The sequence below is a fragment of the Pipra filicauda genome, unplaced genomic scaffold (assembly GCF_003945595.2).
Source record: "Pipra filicauda isolate LSUMZ 115617 unplaced genomic scaffold, ASM394559v2 scaffold137_size4652046_pilon, whole genome shotgun sequence".
NCBI classification, from domain to species: Eukaryota; Metazoa; Chordata; class Aves; order Passeriformes; family Pipridae; genus Pipra; species Pipra filicauda.
The window spans coordinates 2,621,480-2,645,903 of record NW_024103851.1 but is presented as its reverse complement, the minus strand read 5'-3'; the positions used below and the strand labels follow the sequence as shown (position 1 = coordinate 2,645,903).

Sequence of the window (24,424 nt, the reverse complement as noted above, 5' to 3'; positions counted from 1 at the left end):
CTCCCAGAAGAATGAGGAAAAAAAAATAGCAAAAGCTATATAAAATATATATATTTTACATATATCACAGATATACAATTAAGGTACTATGCACATATGAATACAGGAACCCCAAACCGCTCCCAAAAGGGAAAGAGGGGAAGGGAAAAGGGGAAAAAAAGGGACAAAAAGGGATAAAAAGGGACAAAAACATAACAGGTGTGCACAACCAAAAAACACGATAACCAACAAAATAAAGAACTAGCAAAATCTTACCACTTCCCTAGAGAAAAGCAGGACAGCCAGACCCAGCCCAGCACTTTCCCCTCACGTGTGATAGACAACAGCAGTCGCTGCAGGCCTCAGCTCCAGATAAGCAAGGCCGACGCAGGGACCTACCATTCCCAAACCTCGCTGGAAGAAGAGAGAGAGAGGTCTCTCTGACCAGCTTATTTATACCTCAGGTTACATGAAGGAATAGCATGGAATACTTCCTTGGTCACTTTCCTAGTTCCTTCCTGGCTACAAGCTGGTCTCCAGGAAGGCCTAGACTGAAACTAGCACATGGTAACAGGGAGAACATCTCCATTGCTTGCTTTAGGTCACAGTGGGAAGCCCACGGGCTGGACCACCCCATCCCCTGGCTTGACCTTGATGCTCTCCTCTCACTTGCTTCTCAATTGTTTTCCCAAGCCAGTCCTATGACAGCACATTGCGGGAAGAGGTTCAGAGCTCAGCGTTTAACAAGCCTCTCAAGACTTTGCAAACCCAAGGACAGAAGTGTCCTTGGAGCCCAGTGCATCACCTCACAGGAGGGCTGCTGCTTCCCTTCCCTGCCATCCTGGTCCCTGGTGGAATGGATGCTTGGATATTACATCTTCGGGCACAGAGCTGCTGATGACTTCTGAATGGTGACAGTGGAGATACTAATGGTATCAGCTTGTGGAAGACCAAAACGTAGTAAGGATCTGTTGTATGCAAGAACTCATCACTAGGATTTCTGTCCTATGGCCAACTGTGTTTGCTGCTCCAATCTGCTGCTCTGCTGAAGTGCCGTGGAGGTGGCTCACTAGGGAAGGGAAGCAGAGGTGTGCCTAGAGGCATGCTTCCTGTCCTGAGCATTTCTGAAAATTGCTTACAGCCTGCAAAGTGTAGAGGCTCTCAAAGGGAAGGATCAAAGCCCCTCCACTTCATTTGCCACAAAGGCAGTAACTGTAAGACAATGCATTTGGAAGAATCTTACAGATATAGGGGCAATTGCCTCCTAAGGAGGGAATTTCATGTTGCTATCTGTGGTGGAGATCTCCCCTCAGAAACTGTTATACCACTAAAAAAGTATGCAAGTCAATTGGTGGAAAAACAGATTTCTTCACAGCCGGTAATTAAAAAAGCACAGTTTCCAAGCTACGCTGTTCAGCAGACATCTTTTCCTCCACCTCATATGCAGTGGTAAGAAAGATTAAGTGGAGATTAACACATACAAAAATCAAGAGAAGAGACACTAAATCACTATAAGTAGTGTTCTCAAAAAATAACTAGTAAAGAGGAGAGCATTGAAGTAACGGTAATGTTTGCTTTGTGTCTTGAAAATAGCAAGGTATGGAGGAGAAGGTAGTATTCAGGATTGACTTTGAAGCTGAGTGGGACTCAGGCAGTTAATGAGACTTAACAAACCCAGAGAGGTAGAAGACTCCCAGGGTCACATGTGAAATGGTGGGTTACTGCAACAATAAAGTCTGTTTCCAATTAGACTTTGTTTTCTCCACAGAGGATCTTCTAAAAATAGGCTGGCCTTAAGAGAGTCTCCCTTATTTTTCACAAATTTGAATTTTCTGTCTCATCTCTGAAATTTGTGTGGCAGAGGTTGGTCTCAGGCACCTCCATCAAAGGCGGGTAATAGTGAAGCAAGGGCATTTTCACCAAGCCTCAAACATTAATTTTATTTTCCTCAGAACTGAGCAAGGGAGCTGGGACTGCAGGTTCTATAGGGAAGGCATTTTCTCCTCCTTCTCCTACTCCTGATATCACCAGGCTCCCCCAGCATCTCCAGATTCTGGGTCATATCACAGATCAAACAGTAAACAATAATTTATTGCTCTGAAATAAGAGAGAAGTAACTTGATCCATGCAAACTCAGTGTGATTGCTGGCTAACTCAATCTGGGCTAGTGCCTACCCACCTCGCCAATACAATATAATGAGAGGCCACCAAGGCAAGCATCTGAGAGCCTTTAAACCACCTTGAACCACTGTAGTCCTGAGGTATTGACATGACACACTAAATACATGCGGAAAAGACTACAATGAAATTAAAATTTATCAATAGACCTGAGCATCTAACTTCAAAGCTGGAACTGTTGCCTGACCCTTCTGCAATGAAACATCCCCTTGGGCTGGTGGGATTTGAATTGGCCCTAGGTCCAGCTTTTCTGCAAGCCACCGAGGAAGTCACAGAAGATTAAGGGAATGTCAGGCAAACTACACAAGAGCACACACTTGTATTTCACATTCTTGCTTTCCTGCCTATCCATTGATCTTGTAAGATCCATAAGACATTTGGGTGTATGCCAATTTCTATACTAGTAACATGCCAGGACAACATTTTAGAGACAGCTTCTTGACACTCGCTGCCTACAAAATACCTTCACCAGTACTGTCACCAAAAACAGGACAGTACAACAGAAGTGTTTTGATAGGATTTCAGCATATTATAGCCCCCTTTTTTCACAGAAATAGTCTCAACATACTATTTACCTATTTCTGAGAAGTAACAGCACAAATTTTTCCCCTTGCCAGCATGTTCAGAAGCACCAAAGACCAAAGTCTTGTGTATGAACCGCTTTCACCAACACCTTAGAAATTTGTAGGAAAGAAGTTTGCTTAATTCACAGTCCAATCAAAAGTCAGAGCAATACTTTCCTTTTTTTTTTTCTCCGCTATGTGATTCTTCTACAGATGCACTGAAAATGCATATTTTAGCATTTAGGGAGGTAGAAAACCTTTTCAGCCAGCTTTGAAATGGTCCCTCCCAGGGTCTCCTCATGGATCAGTTCCTAGAAATGTTTAACTTACCTAGTGTAAATGCATTGAAAGGACAACTCTACATATGAGAAACACTGTTTCTTGGCTTGCCAGTAGTCCAAAATTTATTTTCTGCCTTTGCTGCTGGCTAATTAACAAGGAAAGTGAAAGCAGTCAACAAAGTGATTAAGGACTCCAAACAGCCACCTTACTCTTGTAGCTGTATCACTTGTCCTGGGGCACATGCTACAATGCAGGTGGCCTTCTCAGCCAGTACAAAGCCTGCATGGTGCCTTCAGATATCTTAGTTTTATTTCCCTTTTTTCCTCTCTTGGGCACTCTTATTTTCATGTTTCTGTTCTATTTGAAAATACCATTTCTATTCCACTATCACAGACTACTTCCCATGTGCTCTTAAGCTACATGGTCTCATCTGGTGGGCTCACCTGTACTGCATTTCTTTTCTTCCTATCCACCCACTTTCACCCCTCTATGTGCCCTCTTACCCTGCAGACTATTGCAACACCACCCCAGTGCTGAGCAGACAGAAGCAGTGGAGCCACCATTCCCATTGTCCAAGGAGCCTTCTCCTGCTGTCCCTCAGTTTCTCTCTGTGAAAATGGAGTCTGTCTTCCTAACCGCAGGTTACAAAGGCAGGTGCCAAAATTCTTTATTGGTTTTCTCTAAGTTGGAAAGATGCTACAGACTAGATTGTTCAGTCTTTTTGAAGGCCGTGTCCATGTGCAAGCCAGATCAACAATCTGCTCCAGATCACCCTCCAAGACATCTAGAGCTGTCTGTACTTTGTACTGAAATACAAGGGATATCGCAGAAACAAGGCACGACTAGGGCGTGTTACTAGAGAACCAGGATAATTATAGCTACAGTGTGACCCATTTTTGCTGTTATTGGAGGATGGCATTATAGGTTAATGCCTCATAATCTGTCATTAGCATCCCTAATTGTATGTTTCTGTAATTGGACACCATGGAGGGGGGAAGAAGGTGTGAATGTTCACCTTTTGTGTTTTAGAGGTGAACTGCAAAGGATTTAAGAATAAGAATTCATAAGTAGGGTAAATGAAAAAGTTGCACCCAAGGTGCATGAAGTAAAGATCACTGGTGTTTATGGTTTTAACAGTGAGGGGTTTACCTGGAAAAGCTCTGGGACAGCTTCTTGGCTTCCTTGCCGCTGGGAGTGAGGTCATGGGTGCTGCAATCCAAGGTTCAAAAGAAATGCTCTGTGCTGTACCTGCTCTCCCCACAGCAAGCGGCACAGCCCAGCTTCCAAATGGGCATGTTAACATAAAAGAATCACATAAGAAATAGCAGATATAGTCCTTTGACTGTCTTCTGCTGCCAGGATGAGATGGAATAGCCCTCTGTGCTTAGCAGAAAGGGACTGTAAAGCCAGGGACGTTTTTGTAGTGTGGTGTGTGTTTTCTGTATATAGTTTCCTAGAATAGGTTCACTGAACTTTCAAGGTAAGGGAGCAATGAAGAGTACAAAATGATTTCTCATGGAAAGTTCAAAGAGTTTGCAATGCTTTCTATGAAGTAGTAACTACTTAGCTTTCTTGGCAGTTTGTGGGCATTTATCTCTGTCCAATATATTCACTATGCCAAAGACACCGACAGAATCTCAAAGCAAAACCCAATGACCAATCTTGCTTTAGGTCAACTTACTAAATCCTGAGATGTGGGAAAAAATCAAGAAACACAAGGAGTCTGTGATAACCTTCTTGGTTAACAGGTCACATTTTACCTTGCAAAGAGAAAAGCAAATGGTCACAAAAGCTCATAGAAGTACTGCAGATGTCACTGGGTTAGGAACTGTATGTGGCTATGTTAAAAGTTAATACCAACCTGGAAGTTCACAATCTCCAATCCTGATAAGGCTTGTGCTTGTCTGTAGCCTTGCTAACTTCAATAATATGAGCCACATGCATGCATTAAATAGGCATGCAGTAGATGGTGACCTAACGGAACTGAACGCCAGGGGAGGCAGTCATAGGGAAAAAAACGCTCAAAGCAGGAACATAGTGTAAATCATAAGATGCTTGCTCCCTTGTAATGTGTCTGCTTCCAGAAATGAGGGGGTAAAAGATGTGATTTGCTCTGCTGCGATCAGCATAGAGCCTGATTTACAAAGCTTTTAAAATATCAGCGGAGTTGGAGAGGTTTGCAGCCCTATGGCCAAAACCCTTGCTGATCTAATGCATTTTATTATATAATATTATAGCAGTACATACTTCTGGCGTTTCACAAACACACTGCTCTTATTCATAACTTCCTATTGAAAACCAAAACTTAAAAAAAAATGCTATCTTAATTCCCCTCAGATCCTCAGTTGTGGTAAGTTTATTTCAAGTGCCCATCTTTACACCCTCCCTGAAGGGCTCCTCCTTCAAAAAAGAAGGATCCTACCCTTCCTCTGAAAGTCAAGTCCCTTTTAAATATATCAGATCAACACTTAAAGCCTAAGGCTTTGAGGAAAACTAATTACTTTCAAACATTTTGGACATCCGGATCATTTACAGAAGTTGGTCCTTGCCCATATGAGCAGAACTGGTTCAGTATCAGCTAAATCTGTTAACACAAATTAGGATCTGGGGAAAAACTAACCTCAAAGACTCGTGACTTTTTAATAAGCATTGAGGACCAAAAACAGCACAAGACCAACAGGGATTCTGACCTAGAAACATTCTATTCTCAGAAAGACAAAAAGGGGGAAAAAAAGTTATTATGGGAACCATCAAAAATAAATGAAAGAAAAGAAGTTCTCATAGTACTTGAAGGTTTCTGTTCAGACAGATCCAGCTTTTTAACTTGAGCACAGAGCTGCACAAGATGGAGGGTGCAAAAGGGCAAAGGAAGTGATGGAACCTGTCACCACTGCACATGCAGCATCTCGAGTCAGACCTTTGATTTGATCTGGGCAGTAGCTACTGATTTATCCATCCACCCTTGGAAAAAGGAAAGGATATGCTGGGCACTCACAAGACAGTTGAATGTGAATCAGATTCCCTTCCAAAAATGAGTCAAGAGGAATTTCAGAGAACAGCTGACCGCAATCCATATTTTCCTCCTCAGAATATGTGTGGGAAAAGATCTGAGGAAAAAATATCTCTCTGTTTAATACTTTAAATGTTACTCACTAAATCTTTGGTCCTTCAACAGTTTCTGTTAGGGAATGCAGGATCTTTTTTTTCATTGTGCAAAGCTGTTGCAGAAAAACATGGAACAACTTCACAGGAAGTCTGTGACAGGTCAGACACTTGGGCTGTGTCCCTGTCAGAGACTTGGGCTGTGTCCCTGCCCATGAACCATGCCTTCTTTTAGACTAAAACATGCCAGCCTAGACAGATTCAGCACAATTCCAGGGCTGTTTCCTACAACAAACCTACCTTTAGGGATATGGGGACAAGCTTTGCCTATGGAGCTACAGCATAGGGCTTTGTCCAACAAGGAGGTGTGACAGTGCAAGAGCTGGGCAAAAGCACGAACCACACCTTTGCATACTGTTGATGGGTGAGATTTTTCAAAACATTGTGTGTTTTGTGTATGCTCAACAGGTAACACCTTCACAGGATCATTGTTTTCTAAAACTGTTGGGATCTTTGAAAATTCAGCATCTGCTTTACGGCATTTTCAAGATACATCCTCACTAGTAGCTTTCAAACAGGGCTGTTAACAACATTCCTTATTGCTACTGTAATCTTCAAATACTCATTTGTGGGGTTTGTTGATCAAATGCTAGATTACCGAGCACTCAGTACAATGAAATTTGACAAATGTGGCACACATGAGATACATAGGTGTGCTGTGATCCATTAGAAAAGGAAACAGGACCAGTTAGCGGGGAATGACTGCTGCTAATCATGCTGGTAGGGATCTGTGCCCACAGACTTCTTAAATTGAAGGCTGAAGAGGAAATACTTTGCCTTTGACCACAACACACACATTTTTCTGTTTGTTTATGTTTTGTTTTCCCATCACACACTACTCAGCTTTCTCTTTGTGGGAACTAGGAAGAGCGATGAAGAGATACAATCACTTTTATACAGTGTTACTCCCAGGACCCTCTGCTTAGATAGAAAAAGCCCCTACTTGGCCTTACTTTCAATTTACCCCTGACTTTTGCAGTTCATATGATGCCAGCACAAGCAAAGCAGAAGACGGTGCTCCCAGGTTTCACAAGCAGCTCAGGGACTGATTCACTGTATAGTTGTGGCTAAAACCATAAACTTTGGGTGTCTCAATTCACACATGTAAAAATAGGTGACTAAACACTTCCTAGTTCCTACTTTGCTGGAAGATACCAACATTTAATGGCTGCAAAGGGCTCTGACAGTCTAAGATGTAATTTTACTTAGGTATGAAATTGCCCATGTGCAGTACACACATGTTAAGAGGCACAACAATGTGTTCCAGACAAAAAAAATATTTTGCAGTCTGGCACAGGGCGTGTTGTAGGACCAGCAGAATAATTATAGCAGCTGCAGTTGGCACTTATTAGAAAATTAAAGAAGCTGTTAACAGGTCATTAATAATCTGTGACTACCTAACTTAATAGTATTCTTCAGTCAACAGGCATGAAGGTGAGGGGGTGGAGGAAACAGTCACACCTTTTCTAAGTCACTGTAGAACACCGATACCCTTATTTTTCATCACTTTGTAATCTGCTTGTTTACTTCCCTCCTGGTGTCTCTTCCCACTGGCTCTTCTCTCACTGCTAACTCTCACACCGAAGGACCGCAAGACTCATGGCCAGGGAAGCCAGCAGCAGCACCTGCAACAGCAAGTCCCACGGGAAAGCCAGCCCTCTCTGCAGTGTCTCAGCCTGGTAGCTGCCTCCCTGCTGTTCAGAGTTGCCTCTAAACACCTTTCCTGAGTCTGTGCTGCTACTTTTAAAGACCGTTTTGTCTGTAAGGCATCCCAGTCCATTTACAACACACTAGGATTTGTTCTCTTGTGTTTTGCTCCTTGCCTTCTGCATGTAAGCAGATGGCTGGAGGAGGAGGAGGAAAAAGCAACTTGTTTCCCTGCTTCTTCAGACAAACACATGCTCTTCAGAGCAGACAGATGCCTTAAAGTCAGATCCAGGACATCAATTCATCTTTAAGGTTCAGCTGTAGCGTATAAAGCATTTGCTGGCTCTGGTCTAATGCTTTTTGACATTGTCAGGCCCCCTTCAGTGAACTACTGCCTTGTAACCAACTTGACAGCAAGTATTGTTCTACATTTATTAATACCGTACATGTTATCTCCAAGCTGACACGTTCCAAGGCCAGGCATCAGCTGTGCTCAGCCCTGGCTTCAAAAAAAATATTCAGACAACAGCACAGACCTCCTGCTGCTAATAAGTAAATAAATAAATAAAAACATACCTTCACCATGCTACTGCCACAGAGTTTTACCCTTTCAATCTCAATTTTGCAGTAATTTTTATTTTACTTGTGGTCATAAAAATCTGAAGTACCCACTTTCTTGCACCCTCCTCTTTTTGGCTTCTTTAGGAAAGGAGTTCTGTTTTTTTTTCCCAGAGTCTTCTTTCTCTCCTTTCTCTCACTTTTGTATGCCAACCTAAATTCAAGAAACTTGAATCTACATAAAACTTAATTAACTTCAGGAACTGTTTTTCCTCTCCTCTCCTTTTATTTTATTTTTTTTTTAACTGTAGTCATTATAATTTTCTATTATTTTAAAAATGTTCAGCTTAATGAGTTACGTTTACTTAGTCAATAAGCTGATGATGCCCATGACAGGACCAGAAGTGTTTGGTTAGCAGCAGGGAAGGGAAAAAAAATCAATAACTCCAAGCATTTGGCAGCTTTGTGGGCAGGAAATCATTTGTATTCTCTGGTTTAAATCAATGACCTTCTTTTCTTTGCTGTTCCAACAGGAAATTATAAACTCTGTGAACACTATTTGCATAGTGCCTTCTGCAATACACTTGTATATGCCTGGGCAAAACAATATGTTAACCCCAGCAGTGCTTCTCTGAGGTCCCTGTTAGAGAAACACAGGCACTTTAGCACAGAGCTTTTCAGCAGGCACTTGTATTTACTAGAAAAGGAGACAGACTAGAAAAGATGTGAAAAGAGCTCCTTCTCCACTTCCAACAGCACCACCAAGAGATGAAGGCATTATTATTGAATAACAGGGTTGTCTACTGCAGAGTATGAAAAAATGCCTTCTTTGTAACTTGGCAAGATTTTGTATTTTCAGTATGACAGACAGAAACTTGCTACTTCTACATTAAAGCTGCATTTGCACTTTTGTATCTTGCCCTAATGTGCCAGGTACAATTTGAAAGTGTTACATTTTTGCTTAAACTCATCATTACAGAGTTCTTGTTTTTGAAAGTTTCAGCCTCCTCTGTCCCATCCTTTTGCAAAATTCACTTAAGAAAAAGAATATATCTTGCCATGCTTATGGGAAGCTGTTCCAGGGAGGTGACATTCCGAGAAAAGGCACTGTTGAACTTGGCACTGAATTTGCCTTCTAACATTTTCTGCTGCCCTGCACCACTTTAAGTCCAGATCAGCTATTTTTTTTAGCATGTAGGAGAGCTGGCATTCAAGAAGACAAGCAAGTCACAGGAGACAGAGGGAGGTATGTGACACCTTTTTCTATATTTCCCCCCGTGTGATCACAGTGCAGCCCCAAAGCCTGGGATTCCTGTCTATGGCCAGAGCTAAGTGTTGCAGGCACCAGCAACTGGCACTGTAAAGCCCCTGGATGTACTTATTTTCATCCTGTGCAGGAGAATGATACAGTAAATCAGTATGGAAAACATGATGATAACCCCAGAAACTACCAAGGCCTCAGTGTAGTCTTCACTAGAATCAAATGTCATAAAATTCAGGCATCCAGATTTCTCTGCTTTGCTTTTTCACATGACAAGTCCTTTCAGAGCAGTTCTCAGCATCCCTCCTGTGCCCCCAATGCCGCTGGCACAAAGATGTAGTAATCAGTTGATACTTGAAGTATATTTATTAGTTATGTCACAGTTCTCCCTCTCTGAAACAAAAAGGAGAGGAATGATTCTCTGAGTGATTGAAGTGGAAGTAACACGTGATTCTTGAGCTCCTCCTTTGTTTCTATTAATCTGCCAGATGCAAAGTTGCCTATCCTGACCCCACAAGCATTTCACTCCTTCCCACTGCAAACTTTAAGTGCTTGTTGGGGTCCCTTCCAGAGCTCCTGGCTGCTGGAGCACCCTTTGCATTTCTAAAATTTGCAGTTCCTGATTGAAGGGAGCCACCGAGTAAATGAGTTGTATCACTTTCTCACTGACAAGAGACTAAAGTAGTATCACAGTATCATACAAAGGCTGAGGCTGTGACCTCTCTGGAGGTCACTTTTTCCAATATCCTTGCTCAAATTTGGTTGCCTACAGGTGGTTGTCCAGCTTTTGAGTATCTCCAAGGATGGAGACTCCACAACCTCCCTGGGCAACCTGTGCCAGCAATTAGTCAACCTCACAGTGAAAAAACCTTTCCTGATATTCAGACTGCATTTCCTGTGTTTCAGTTTGTGCCCATGGCCTCTGGTTCCATCACTGGGCACTGATGAAAAGAGCCTGGGTCCCTCTTCTTTACATTCTCCCCTCACATACATTGATGAGATGCCATTTGAGCCTTTTCTACTCTGGATAGTTCCAGAAAACAGGGATAAATCAAAGGATGAATTGGGTAGCTATTGCTCAGTTGACTTTCTTCTACTGAAAGGATCAAAAGCAAATGTCCCTTTCTTTCCCTGTTGCTTTCCTACTTTCCTCCCTTCCCCATCCATACATCTTCTGTATGTCACGCTGTCACCTTTTTTCTATAGAATACCACGTACCTGGAATCTTTCTATATCCCAACAAGAAATGTTTAATTTGGAAAGGCGTGCAAGTAGAATAGCTCATGCGAGAAATATGAACTGGTTTAGTTAGTTTTAGGCTTTGGACTGATTTATGAGTGATTTATGGTTCCATATGAATAAAACCTAATCAGAAACTGTGGAGTGATAGTGCTGTATGTACAAAGAGGAGAGCTGCTCCTGTTACACGGGGAACATATAGGCCATAATCTAATTATTTTGAGGTTGTGAAAGGTGTGCTAAGTGACTAATTCATTTCACTAATATATGACAAGCCACTTTCATAATGGAAAAAATTACTTTCCGAGATAATTTGTTTTTAACAACTTATCATAGCTGTTACCCTTCTAAGGGTGTATATTTTCCATTATGCAGAAAACTGGTAGGGAATAAAAATGCTGATAGACTAAAAACCTTCATTTAGCTTCAAAACAGAAGTTGTTTGGTTTTTTATAATGTATAAGCTGTGGTCTTCGAGACATTGCTCGGAAGACAACCATGTGTTTTATGTGGCCTCTGTTTGCAAAAAAGAAAATATACTTCTTTCTGGGGAAAATAAACTAGATCACACTGCAGGAAAAGAAGATTTATACCACAAAGTTCAAGAGTACTCAAATGGAAATTCAGCTCCAGATTTTCCTATTGTCTCTGTCCTTGCATTCCACTTAAATGTACTGTTGTATTCATACTGAATTGAATGGGATTTGGTGTAGAGGTAAAAAGCAAGACTCTTCTGAGTTTAATACCAGGTAATGACTTTGCTGACTTCAATAGTCAAAGTGACAGTGTTCAGATGTATATTTAACATCTGTTAAATGAACCATTTGGAATAAAATGCACTATTCACTGCCCTTAAAATTCTCTCTGTAAATGCATTGTGAAACACCTTGTGGTATTTTTTTTAATCTTTATAAAATCAGTAATGAGGACCCACAGTATCCCAAACATTACTCTCCTCATGTGATGCTTCTTCAGTGTAAATCCAGTCCCATTTCCAAGATGGCAGTTGTCTGACAGAGCTAAAACTTACCAGCTCTGTTCTTCTGCCCAAGTCTGGCACAGATGGGCAGATCCTTTCGTATTCAGATCCATTAGACACACCCTTAATTGTCTTATTTGTTCTTCTCCATTTATGTTGGCCATCACTTTCTAACAGGCCATTCTCCTCCACCCAAGGCAAGCAGCTAGTCAAGCAAACGGTTGAAAAGGCTTGAAAGTATCTATAGGCATGGGATTTTCCCCTGGGCATGTTTTGTCTGGGATATTTTATGATGTAAAGGTGGTCTTACTGGTAAAAAGAACTGGCCCTACAAGGTCTGGATACCTTGCTGAGAAGGGAATACTAGTTAGCATGCATAATATCCAGTACTGGTGGAGAAAGTAAAAAGAAATCAACTAATCATTTTTAACTTATGCAACAAGCTCCACTCCTCTGACTGTGTTTTTTTCTCAAATCTGCTTGCTAACTATGATGCACTATGTGCCATTTGTGCTTTAGGGGATTAGGAGTCTAAACCAGTTTCCTGGTGAAAGCAAGAACTTTCTCGTTAAACGTTAAAGGCAAGGTTTTAATTAGTCACAACGTTCTGGCAGAGAGTTAAGTCCTTCCTTCGATAACCAGCAGTTAGAGATGCAGCAAATGTTAACAACCTAATAGGAAGCAAACTAGGCAGGCATACGTTACATCATCCAGAAAATGGATTTCATGTAGCTTTTTGAGGGACTGATCACACTTTAAACCAAAAAAGTTGTTTATTTTTAATATGGAGGTTTGGACTGTTTGCAGCACCTAAAGCTACAGTCCCATCATGTCCCATTTCTCTCAGATCTAGTGTTTAATATGCTCCCCGCTGCACAATTTGAAGTTAAAAATGCCACCTGGTTTAGGGGTGGAGAGGGGAAGAAATTCAAACAGAAACAGCAAACATTCTCAGACTTTTAGCAGCTATGCCTAGATGTCAAAAGAACAAACATAAGAAATCATGAGAGATTTCAATAGCTTTGATTCTGATATGAGCTTTTCAAGCCACAAATGGACTTTTTTAAGGAAACAACAGTATGTATGGGGGTTGTGTGGGAATGGAAAAGGGCTTCCTATGTGAATGTGACACCAGAGAGGATTTAGTGCGAATGGCAAAGGAACAAAGTTTTATCAAATGCCAGCCTAAAGGCCCAGGAGCCTGATTTTCATCTCCATGCAAAAAGAGAGCAGCCTGCTACACAGCTCCTCCTCCACCATCACTGGAGCCACCAAGGACTTAGATGGGGGAAACTCTCTTAAACAAAGCCTAGCAAATCACAAGGAAACCCCAAATTGAGGGGTTTGAAAGGTTACTGTATCTTTGGGGATACAGTAACTTTAAGGGATGCTTTAGGAATACTGTATCTCAGATAGAGCGGATTTTTTTGAAAGGTTACTGTCTCATTAGGTATATAGTAACCTTTCTGAAGACTGTATCTTTAGGGATAGAGAGTTGTTACTTTGACGTCTTTCTGATCTTCGGTTTTAACCAAGTAAAACAAAAAGGTAGACTGCTACTTTATTCTCTTAAATAACTAGTCAGTTTAGATATCTTCTGCACTCTGCAGTTTAGGAAGCAAACAGAAGTTGCACTAAGAAATCTTGAGCTTTTGTCATGGCCAAGAAGCAAGACTCTTTTTGGCAGTGGGCAGGGCTTTTCCAGTGGACCCACTGCAGTTTTCCAGCCTCCGCACTCCTGTAACTTAGGAAGTTCTTGAAATGCAACCCAACATCAGTACAGCACCAGGGTGTACTAACGAGACCTCACTTACTGTAGTTTTAGTACAACGGGGAGAGATTGCCAGTGTCCTCTACAAAACATTGTGCTCTAGTGATTTTTCCCCTGGCTTTGTTTCAGACAGTTGTATGATAGGCTGATAACTATATTTTAAACTCAGTCATGCAATGTATGCAGGTTTCTGACTTACCCTATTCAAACTGAAGCTCAATATCTATGGCTTGATTTTCAGGCAGCTGAGGAAGCAGGGAATGTTACTTGTCCTGTAAAGCACTCAGCATAACAACTGGCTTTTTGGTGCCACTCCTCTAAAACTGCAGTTGAAGATCACTATCACTAGGTAGTCCCAAACCAGCTAAGAAGCTCCCTTGACAGGTCTTATCCAGACTCCACCTAGACAAAAGAGAAAATGCAGAGGAGTGGGTATGTATCAGAGACAGAGGAAGAATATTCAAACATTCCCAAGAATTCAACATGATCACTCAATATTCCACTCCAAGACAACATCTAGCACTGTCGGTCCTACTGCCTGAGTTTTCCATGTAACCAATTTACAGTAAAGCGAGAAGTTTGCACATGATATTTTGACATTACGACAGTGCTATCAAAAACATTAGGGATCTCCTGCAGCTTTCTCCAGTCTTACTCACAAAAACCTTATGAAAATAACCACACACTCTTTAGCATGAAATCATTCCTGCCATGCTAACGGTATTTGTAAAAAGGAGGTAACAGACCACGTATGTCAGCCTTGTAACTAAATATAATTTTCATAATAGACATTCCTTCTGTACAGTTCTTCTTCTGTTCGTAATGTTGAATCAATTTGCAATAGTCCATGTGCTGGGACTTTTTGTTTGCCAGTTTATCCAATTTTTATGAACTAGGCTACCTGTAAATGGCACTTCTAATGGCACTTTCTGTTTATCAGTCTCTGCACATGCAATATTTTGCTCTACATGTACCAGGAGAAACAAAGTAGAGGAGCTAGTGCTTTTAAAGATGAAGCATTTCAGGCTGCAAGCAACCCTCAAGCTTTGTGAAAAGTGGAATAAGAACACCTGATATCCTCCAGATTTGGGTCTTTTGGAGTCTCCAAGGCTGACAGAGACCACAGTTTCCTGCAGCTTCTCCCCTGCAGAGAATATCCAGAAGTCCTTTGGTATCCATCCACCTGCTGCCACAAAAGTCTAACATCTTCAATTGCTCAAAGACCCTGCATGTCTCTGTCAGGTCTGTTATAACAGGGAGGGAGATTCCCAAACTGTGTATACACAGATGTGGATACGTGTACAACACACCTGCTGAGTACGGTCCTTTACGAAGGAAACCAAGCTGAAATATGTGCAAGTCAGCCAATACAAAGTCAGTCAATTTTCAAGACAGCTGCTAAAAAGCTTATTAAACGTTTGCTAAACTCTAGGAATCAGACTGAATGCTTGCTACAGAACTGCATACCATGGCATCCCAACAGCAGCCTCTTGAATACTCCCATCGTGTGGGAGTTAATGTTACAGTATCATCATGAACAGTCCCAACAGAAATGAGAGTTTCATCCACTGGTCACTCAGCCTTAATTAAAAGGACACTTTTCAATTAAACTTCAATGACATCTTTTGAAAAGAAGTTTTACACCTACTATATTCTTTTGGGCAAAACAGTCTGCTCAGCTGTATTCCCAGATGTACATTTTGTTTCTCCCAGCTTGCTGGGATCCACAGCTATTTAGAAAGAAAGTTATGTCAACTGCTAGGATTTTCTACAGTACTTATTACATCAGCTTTCCTGAGAAACTTGTCTGAGCAGATCCCCTTTCTTGCTTTCTCCTTTCATAATGTCCTTCACATTCCTCTTTCAATATTTGTTGTTCTCTCTGTGGAAGCTCAGTTGCTGGCATTTTAAGGAAAGGTTACACAGCAAAAGGGTTACTAATAGAGTTTTTTCTCCCTATCCCATGCTCCTGGAGAGAAACTGTAGTATGTGGCACCTCTAAAGAAAGGTTTTCCTTCAGGAAAACTTACAGCATTCACTGCCAGTTTCAGAATGAGAAAAGAAATTTGGAGCATAAATGACCTTGGCCACTCTCATTCTAAAAGTGAAGAAGTAAGGACGAGAAAGAGCAAAAGATAAAACAAAACAAAGAGAGCAAATTATGCTGTGGTGCAAGAAGAAAGCCAGATCCTTAAATTTTACCCTCATCCCTGATACTTGGGTGACTGTGCCTCTGATCAATTTGCTCCTGTGTGTCTGCTTGCTTCTTGTTGAACCCTGGTCCTTAGGAAATGGTCTTGGAAGTCAGCAGTCATATGTCTCTCAAAATGTCCTCTAGATAAAAATGTACCAACTGAAGTGTGGTCCACAGACAGCTGACAGTGCTGGACCTGCCCAATTCAGGTCCAAAGCCTTCAAAGTAGGCAAGATAAGAACAAAGGATGTTAAGTCTGGACAGGATTTGAATAAGCTGGAAATGGAGCATAGACAAAAAATGATAAACATTTCCCACCTCACGTGTATAAACTTGGGTGGCTTAATACACCTGCTCCCCAGTGCAAACACATGCACGCACACGTGAGGAGGCGTGTGAGATGGCTGCTTGCTGTTTATTTATGCTGGATCTTGTACAGTCCCTCACTGCAGCACAGCAGTGTGTGCAGGACACAGCCTGCTGTAGGGCTTCAGCTCAAAAGCATGGTAAGGACACTTATTTTGACTACTGCTAAGTAGCTGAACGTGAAGCTGGGAAGTATCTTTTATTCAAATGCAGCTCCTTCTTCTAAACACAGGGGCTCCCACATGACCTTCTTGAGTAGTTTGAGTTTTTCTATACAAACAATGGAGAAGGAAATCTAATTTCCAGCCTAGGAAAGGAAACACAGCTCAGTGAACACTGTTAGCAAGGGCAAGCACATTATCTCTGCCTGTTTGAGGGCCTACTGAGTTGAACAAAATCTTTTCATTAGCTGTACTAGTCTTTATTACACTCCATTTGAATGATTTGTTTAGGATTAAACTTTTATTGAAAAACACACTGCTCTTAATCCCAAGGAATTTTCTTTTCCATGGGACTTGGTAATGCTTCATTCTAGCAAAATGCTGAATGATCTGTGTCATCTAACATGAAGTGTAACTGAAGCATTCTGTATCCTGCAGAAGTGCTTTCTGAACCTCTGTTTTTTAAGAGATCTGTAAAAATCAACAGAAAAAAACACAAACAAAATATTTTGAGTAGGCTTAAATTTGGTACAAATAGGCCCTCATCTTTACTGGATAACTTCTAAAGAAGTCATAAAAAACAAACAAATGAAACAATTCAAAATCACTGTGCTTCAACAGCAGAATCATCTAAAAATTAACTTAATCCTTTTAGGATCAGGAATCTGGGCAGATAACAAAAGCAATGGATAATAAAATGGTCAAGCACTGGGTACCCAGTTAATGTATCAGCATCCTGATAAACAATGCTAAAAGAATAGGAAATTATTGAAGCAGAAGGCTTCATTTACTGTTCTGCTAGGATTACTGCTTAGGAAGTCACTAATACACATTCATAATGAATACTAGAAGTGAGCACAGGCAGAAACTTGCCTGTTACCCAAATGAGTATGACTAGTGCTGAATGTGTCTTTTACTAATCTTTTTTACAGTCTTCTTCACTTCCAGAAAGGCAAGATTATTTGGGAGGTTCCATTTTCCCACTTAAATGCAGAATCAGACACAAGGAGTTCTTGCAGGAGCTCTTTAGGTTTTGGTTTCTTCTGAGCAGAAAGAACATCAAGGAGTAACAAAGCCCAAAGCACCTGCTTCAACCTGCAGGTTAGCCAACCTGCTTGTTGGATTGGGAATTTTATTCTCTTTTTTGGAAGACAAAAGAGAAGGGGAAGGGGGGAGAAAAAGAAATAAAACTATCCAAAAGCAGTATTCTGTTCTTGTTCCAGTTGATCTGTTTAGGATTTTGTCAATGGCCTTTGCCAGACCATGAAATCCTTCTGTGTATGAAAAATAGCACCTCTCCCATGGTACAGTGTGACCCCCCTGCCCCTTTTGACAGAAATCACTCACAGGATCACAGGAGTACTTTCCCACTTTTGCTTTCTTAGGAGCCCTGTGTAGAATGGGCTGCTGTCACAGGTAAATCCAGCTGGGTTAATAACAGACTGGAAGATGCGGCTTCTACAGAGAAAGGCAGACCCAGGACAAACAAAATGACATGAAATAGAAAGGGAATTTATAACCACAATTTACCCTCCCCCTCTTCCATTTTTACCCCTTCTCTCTTCCTGCTTCATCCCTTGTCTTCCTACCCTTTTGCAAAAATCAAAAATAGCACTGGTCATGTTACAGGTACAGACCATTTGTCAAAGATTTGTTTCCTCTCTCTCTGTGTGAGTTAATCATTCCCAGCAAGCTTTCTGGGGTGATGAGTCAGTAGCACAAAGAAATGACAGATTAAATGTGGTGTTTATTTTCCTCTACTTTTTTTTAAGCATGGCTGTCTCCCCCATCTGCAAGCATAGAGGAAGGGGTAACCAAATGTACTACAGCTGGGAGCTCTAAGGATAATGTCTCCAAAACCTGCAGCTTCCAGTAAAAGCCTTGTATTTTTTGTATTCTTTTTGCTGTTTACTCAGCAACACACTGTGTTAAAAGTTGCAACATTCAGCTTTAAACATTAATTACCAAGGCATGATTACTTCAAAAATCCACTGCCTGAGGCCAGAGCCTAGGAAGTGGAAAATGTAATTTCAGAAAGCGATGAGAACAAATGCTGAGCCTTTTAATTGCAGGTTAGAACAAATGACTAACAGTAAAGCAAAACTCATTTTGGATGAATTTGTTGTTCTGCATGTCAAATCCAAAACTTAGCAGTGAGTTGCCTGGGGTTTGTTCTTTCCCCTTACTCTTTTTGTAAAAGACGGGGAAGCTGATGAATTTTTGAGAGGTTCAGGAAATACTTTTCTAAAAATTCAGCTGTAATTATTTAAAATAAAGAAAGAAAGACTAAATGATGCATACAAAGTCAGGCAAAAGTTGCAATCATTGTTGGACAATTACTGTGCTCTTTTGGACCTCCATTTTAGGATGAAGGCTGCAGTGATTCTCAGCATCTATCTCCTTCTTCCTCAGTTTTACTGAAATGTATCTGGAATTACCAACAGTATAACAATGGATTGAGCCTGCTTCATCATGTGTGGCAACACAAGATTACATATGCTGCTGTGACTCAATGTTACCCTATCGAGTGTCCCAGCCTGCTGCCAACAGAACCACTGCAATAGCAAAGGCATTTTCATCTCCACCCTTCTGGCCTTGCTGCTGGCAGAACAGGGACAGCCCTGCATGAGCTCTTTTGCAGGGCATCAAAGGCACTTCTTTTCACACAAAGGTCGAGAATTTGTTCATTCCAGCCCCCACTGCCATACCTGGGAGCATACATCTGATGGGAGATCTGACTCACAGTCTGATGGGCCTGAGGCTGGTTTCCTGTGTGACCATAGGAGAGACCATAAGAGCACAGTCTGTGATGGTCCTGAAGTTGTAGTTATGCACCAAAGTCTGGAAGTCAAAGAGACTCCAAACTGCTTTTCTAATGGTGATGTTCATTGGCAAACGTCAGTTCTGCTTCTGGGTGCGCTCAGCACTGCACTGAACAGCTTGGTGTCTGGCCTCCATAGGATTGAGACATGGCATGCCACTTCCCTACCAGAAGGGCCTGAACCACTAGGTATATCAAAAATCTGCCTAACCCCTCATGGTTCATCCAGAGAAGAAAAGACAAGAAGCTGGTGATGATAGTCCTTGTGTCCCACCTCCTCTCCCACTTGCTTTTAACAGTTCTGTACTGAAAGCTTTTCCCCTGTGACCTGGGAGATCTGGTTTCAATGTACTCTTGAGTACATTCTCTTGCTGAGTCAGTGTATGCCCTTCTGTCTTCTGTTAAATGGGGAATAAAAGACTTTCTTTAACCCATGGCCATTCTCACCAGGCCTGTACTACAGACCCTTGCCCACAGGCCACTTTTGGCAGGATGGTTCATGACCACACTGTTTAGAGTTTGTTCCCTGCTGAGTGGGCTGGCTGCAGCCATGCTGCACAGCACTCAGCTCACATCTCTTCTCATGACCCTGTAGCTAACAGTCATTATATTCGGCTCATGGGCTTGGTGGCTTTTTTCAGTCCAAAATACGGAGAGTACTAACAGGTAGATGCTGCAGGCCAGCTGAGCAGTCCTGTGTCAAACACATTATAATGCCAGAAAAAAAATTGTTGCGTTCTCTAGGAAAAGAAAGGGTGAGCACAAATGATGCTATTGCCCAACTTTGAATAATGATGAAGCACTGTCCTCGCTGAAGGAAACACATTTGGTGTCTTCCAAATCTATCCTATCTGTTTGGAGCAAACCCTGGAGTAGTTTACACAGTTGATGACACATTTCCCCTCGGGGATAACAACAGATTTGTTTCAGAAGGGTGCTCAGACACTGACGGGTGTCTGTCATACTGACATGGGTGGTATGAATGACCAGGACACCCATCCCTGGAGAAGAACAGCAGTGCACCAAGCTACTAGTGCAGACACAGCATTTTTAAGCAATAGCTGTTCTACTTTGGCACAGTCCATGAAGCTCAGGAGAGATATGTCAGACAAAGCGACAAAGCACCAAGCAGAACATCAAAACCAAGTGAAACAGCGCTGTACAGTAGTCCTCAGTTGGTGTGGTCAAGTAAGTAACATACATTTTCCACTATTCCTTTCTCTCACAATTTCAGATAACCAGGTGAGTGCTGCATTTGTAGGGTGACATCTGGAAGTGACCAGGAGAATACTGGGGCTTGCACTGTCTCCCAGTATCCCCTCCTTTCCCAGAAATCCAGTGACCAGTTTCACCTCTGTTTTATCACAGGTATGACCTGGAGACCGAGATGAGTTTTCTGTGCCTCTGCCCTCTTTAATGTCACTACTGCTCTATGGAAACCAAGCTGCCACTATGTTTTCCTGACAGCCTCTAAGGTGATTGGCAAGGACAGAAAATATTAATTAAATTTTAATTAATAAATTGAATACTGTGGGGTTAATTATAGCTATTTACGGGGAGTGTATGGGATTTGGAGGGCTTACCTTCTGGTGTTTTTGCATAAAGTGTTGCCTCTTCCTCTAAGCTCTAATTAGCTGGCTTTTTTCTTTTTAATAGCCAGCCTTCAAATTACTGGTCAGTAGCTCCCATTTTGTTCCTCATCAGCAGTCCTCCAGCACAGCTGCTACAGAAGGGAAGCAGCCCTCTAGTTTGCCTTGCAGGGAGCAGGTGATAAAGAATCTATCAGAAGTGGTATTAACCAACAACATTAAAAAAAAAAAAAAGAAGGAAAGAAAAAGCAACCAAGAGGCTTAGCCCCTAACTATGTCTAGCAAGGGAACTATGTAAGAAACAAAGGACATGGCTAGAAATAAGCAACATCTGAGGCTGCTGAAAGGTCAAAAATGTTCTCTCTGTATGCAGCCCTCTTGTCCAGCTGCATGTTCTGCCTTCCTGCATATGCACAATGCCAAGAGCCATCAACAGTAGATAAGCACCTGGGAAAAAGCAAGCTGTTCCAGTACAAAGTCAACTTCTCCTCTACTCCTTATTTTCAACCTACACATTTCCTCCTTAGTGGTAAAACCTTTTTAAAATATAAATGGACTTAATTATCTGTATTGTAAAACCATTACTTCTAGTTACTTAGTGTATAGCTATAAAGAAAAAAGGGTCCTTTCAGGACACTGTTAAACTGAAGGCACATGGTAACACACTGTGCCCAGATACCAGGATTTTATTCAAGACAGCTTTTCAATTTCATGCCACAAGATGAAAACTAATAGCGCCTAAGAACAAGCACAGAAGAGAGCTTTGGGAGTTTGGGGGTTATTTTGGATGTTGTTTTGCTGTGTTTTTTTCGCAAAAGTGACGAACAGGATCAGTAGGCAGACCACTGCTTTCCCTCAAGTATCTGCTCCTGCCTGTTAACTGTTCAGGACTGAACGGCGGCCACAGAGGGAACGGAGGGCAGCGGCTGGAAGATGAGGACTGGCACCGGCGCCACAGCTGGTAGCTGGCCCGGTGCCTGTCTTCTCCTTCCTACCACAGCATTTGGCTCTGTGTGGTAGGCACAGGAGCTTGGTTTTGGCTCCTGCTGAGGTGAGATGGGGTGAAGAAAAGAGGGGAAAAATATGCTGTGTTTTCTTTTTTTAACCAAGAGCCGTAATGCTAGTAAGGGAAAACGGGGATAGACTGGCCAGCATAGAGAGCAGGATATCTCCAAAATTTCATATGGATCTCTGTGGTTTCTGAGGTTGGAAAACCATTGCTTAAATTAAGAAAGCTATCTTCCATCACAAGAAAGGCAAACATAACAGCCAGAATTGCTCTTGCAGAAAAGGCTAACTTGTCTGACTCCTTAAGCATGCTTGAAAGTTTTATCTGCTCTCCTTTGCAGCAAAACAGTTTCACTGCCCAGGGGTCCTCAGCTAAGGGCCCTCCAGCCCCAAGGTGTCTCCTCACCCCAGGCTTTGGACGAAAGTCTCAGATCACAGTGCAAAAATCCTACTCTAGGTCTACCTTCCACATTCATAGAGGTTTTCCCAAAACAGAGAAGATGAACCAGTGTCTCTTCTTCTAGTATTTGGAATTGTGACACCTGAGAAATGCTTGCCAGTAATAACTCAACTGCTTGCATCAATACATGCACATCCACTAACAGAGTGGCAGTGCCCACACAGCACCTGTCGTGAAACATCCTTTAAAAAAACCAATCCTGAATGGTGTCTTCAGACAGGCTTTTCTCCACTTCAGCAGCAAAACTAATCTTGTAATGAGGTGGCAAAGATCCTGCTGCTTAGAGCTTCTGCTGCTCTGAGGACTTAGCTGCTTATTCAAGTCCCAAGATCCCAATCACAGCAGTGATTATTGGTCACCCCCCACGCCAGTCACCCGTGGGCTCAGAGGCCTGGAGCCAGGCAATGAGAGCACAGGCTTGGTTACAGGCTTAAAGGGTTAAGAGCCTTTAAGGAGGCTGAGACCTCGGATTAGCGAGGGTGTTTCCAGCCGGGGCGGCGCTGCCCGCCTGGCTGGGCCCGGACAAGGGAAGAGCTGCAGGCAGGCTCGGGCTGCCGGTGCCACCTTCTGGACACACACACAAGCGTTATTCACCTTCCCCTCGGGATGGAAGAACACTAAGGAAAGTGGCTTCATTTCACTCTCCAGTCCTGCGTTTTTTGGTTTCTTCACCTTTTAATCCATCTCTACGTAGCACATGACCGACAGGGAGCAGCCCCGGTGGCGTGGCAGCAGCAGAACTCAAGGCAGCTTCACAGTGCATCACACCTTCTGAGGAAAAGTACATACCACAAGCTAGGAAAAATGCTCTCCCTTTAGCATTTTGTCTTCTCCAAGCATTTCTGAGAAACAGACAAGTATGGCAGAAGTAGGTACAAAACAGTGGCACTACTTTGAGACATCTGTGCATTTTAGGGGTGAAAAGCAGGGGCATGCAAAAGCACCCTGGTTAACACCAGAGGCACCATCTCAGGGGCTCACAGAGTATTAATTTCAGCAAGGACTAGTCTGTGGAGAGGGGTCTGACTCTCTGGCCCATTAGCTTCAATGGCCATGTATGAGTGCAGACATCATGAAGTCTTGCCATATATGTCAACAGCAATTGTGTTCTCACAGGAAATTGTCCTCTTTAACATTCAAAACACACGCTGTTGCATGTGGTTACACCACACACATTACTGAGAGCAAGACTAAGGTTAGAGAGGCCACCTCATTCTGAAAAAATCCAAAATTATATCTCCTACAAACAGCAGCTGCAGTTCTTCCTATTTCTTACCGCTGCCTTCCAAGTGGCAAGCAGGATACATACACCTAACACAACCCTCAAAACTGGCTTGCAGAATAAGCTTGGGAACAACTTTTAGTGCAAAGATGTCTCCAAGGAATGCTTTAAAAAGCACAATTAGGAGTGGCAGACCAGAAAAAGCTGTGAGGTTGGAAAGAAATGTCTGAACTGGTAGAAAGCAAAGAGGAGCCAAAAGAAAGAGCTATGGGGACAGTCAGAAGGCAGGCAGCAATGAAAAGCTGCAGGCTGCAGAGCAGTGTGCTGCAGGGCTCCACACTGCAGACTTGTTCTTTTGCTAAAATGGAACTTAAAAAATAGAGAGTTCAAAGCTGTCAAATGCTTCCAGCAGCTGCAAGCATGCAGCATCTAAAACAAAGGGCCTCAATTTAGTGGCAGGTTTTTTTAGGGATTACCACAGCATGTGGCAACAGAGGCAATGGGTCATATAAAATGCACAGGTAATAAAATGTGGTCCACAATGGAAACTTAAATGATCTAAGGATTAGACGGGTGCTGTTGCACTTCTATACTGTAAATGACACTTGTTTCCATTTCAGTGACCAGGTCTCAGCAGTGATGTTGAGTCAGGTTGAAGGACCCATAAGGCAAATGTACAGCAATGCTAAGGCAATATATTTATTTCAGAAATATTTTTTTCATTGCATTTATTCTTAAATACACACAAAGCTATATGATAAATACCCACCGTGTGGCAATTAAAGCCACACTGCGGCTTTGATATTGCCATGTTGCTGTTATTCAACCCAGTTTCAGATGCTGACCCATCCAGGTTGCCCATTTTTACAGCTGGACTCCACTTGAGTTTAGTTGCTGCATAGCAGGCCCAAATATATGTACTATTACTGCTTGTTTGTGCAATGGCTTCACTCAAATTCTTTTAATGTAGATTTATTAAAAATA

At 42.1% G+C, this 24,424-nt stretch overlaps 1 protein-coding gene across 5 annotated transcripts in view; it reads right to left on the bottom strand.

The window, feature by feature from the left end:
* LOC113984744 (cytochrome c oxidase assembly factor 1 homolog) overlaps window positions 1-24,424 on the bottom strand; it is a 55,860-nt gene that overhangs the window by 13,573 nt on the left and 17,863 nt on the right. For 2 of the 5 annotated variants that reach the window (XM_039378399.1, XM_027715014.2), the window contains exon 2: window positions 13,819-14,021. The exons of 1 other annotated variant lie outside the window; for it this stretch is intronic. The gene's annotated coding sequence lies outside the window, so the exon portion shown is untranslated. Of the gene's footprint in view, window positions 1-255; window positions 9,403-13,818; window positions 14,022-20,744; window positions 20,764-24,424 lie in introns of those variants that run through there. 2 more of the 5 variants (XM_039378400.1, XM_039378401.1) reach the window with 2 other exon arrangements.